This window comes from Protopterus annectens, chromosome 9.part0 (genome assembly GCF_019279795.1).
Source record: "Protopterus annectens isolate FY-2018-M chromosome 9.part0, PAN1.0, whole genome shotgun sequence".
Taxonomy (NCBI): domain Eukaryota; kingdom Metazoa; phylum Chordata; order Ceratodontiformes; family Protopteridae; genus Protopterus; species Protopterus annectens.
In genome coordinates this window covers 829,423,899-829,425,359 of record NC_056743.1, presented here as the reverse complement: position 1 = coordinate 829,425,359, position 1,461 = coordinate 829,423,899, and the positions used below count along the sequence as shown (strand labels likewise).

General features: G+C 39.4%; 1 pseudogene; it reads left to right on the top strand.

The window, feature by feature from the left end:
* Positions 1-285: 285 nt before the first annotated feature.
* On the top strand, positions 286-1,196 carry LOC122811575 (annotated as a pseudogene).
* The last annotated feature ends 265 nt before the right edge of the window (positions 1,197-1,461 follow it).

Sequence of the window (1,461 nt, the reverse complement as noted above, 5' to 3'; positions counted from 1 at the left end):
AAATCTCTATAAAGAAATACGTATGATGCTTCCTTGACTTTATCAGTGCAAACTAGGGTTGCTAGATTTCTCACAGGCCAGGTAGGGACAAAAAAAAACAGTTTTTCACACTAAGTGAAGACCAAAAAAAATGCATCAACCCCCTAGGAAGTTTTTAGATCTTACAGTCATGCAATTGCTATAGCACTTGAGAACTGCTCTATGCAGTTTTTCATATGGTTCCAATTTGGAAATGTTATACCCTTGTCCTGTTAAAAAAGCAGTCGATCAGTGAATTATGTAAAAATGGACTGTTGTGTCTCTGAATTTGTCTTGGCTTTAGTAGCACTTGCAATAGTATCCCTATTACTGCTCTCAATTATTGCACGTTACTGCTACAGTGATGCCAAATCTGCATCGCCATGAAGAGGAGAATTTATTTTTTTAAATGAAAATGGAAAGACAAAACTTTTTCCAAGTGGACATGACCCTACGAGCAAGAAGCTATCTGTTGCTGTACCTTCATACAATGAAAAGTCACGTTTACCTGTGATGATGGACGAGGCACTTGAATATTTGGAGAAAAAAACAGAAGCAGCATAGTTCATTCAGTTATGAAGTTATTTTGGTTGATGATGGCAGTGCCTATCAAACAACTAAGGTTGCACAAAAGTATTTCAAACAGTTTGGCAGCAACAAGGTACGTGTTCTCACACTGGTGAAGAATCGCGGAAAAGGTGGTGTTATCAGAATGGGTGTCTTAAGTTCTACAGGGAAGAACATTCTAATGGCAGATGCTGACGGTGCCACCAAGATTGCAGATCTTGAAAAATTAGAAGCTGGTCTCAAGGACCTTCAGAAGACCTGGCCAGACAAATATGGCCATCTTGTGTGGTTCCTGTGCTCATTTAGTCAGTTGCTCAGAGGTCTTACTTCCAAACTTTTCTCATGTATGGGTTCCACTTTTTAGTTTGGTTCCTGTGCGTGAGGAGTATTCAGGATACTCAGTGTGGATTCAAGCTTTTTACCAGAGAATTACTTCATATCGATTGATGGGCATTTGATGTAGAATTACTCCACATAGCCCAGCATCTTAAATATACCAGTGGCAGAAATTGCCGTCAAATGGACAGAAATTGATGGTTACAAACTGGAGCTGGCTACAGATGGGCAGAGATCTCCTGTTTATTCGACTGTGGTACCTCACAGGTGCCTAGAAGTATGAGTCTCATCAAAAAGAGAACTGTGTTATCGTACATAAAAGACCAGTCGGTGCAGCTGAGACATGTACAGCAGCATTTCTAATATTGTAAATATAATGCTGGGGGGAAATCATTGTTACTGTATCTGGAGGTGATACTGTGCTTTTATTTTATGCTTATCCATGTTTAGCAATTTTTGATTGGCCCATATGCCGGTATATGAGCCAATCAAAAAAAATCACAAAATGGAGCTACTTTTTATAATGCAGAACTGCCTGAT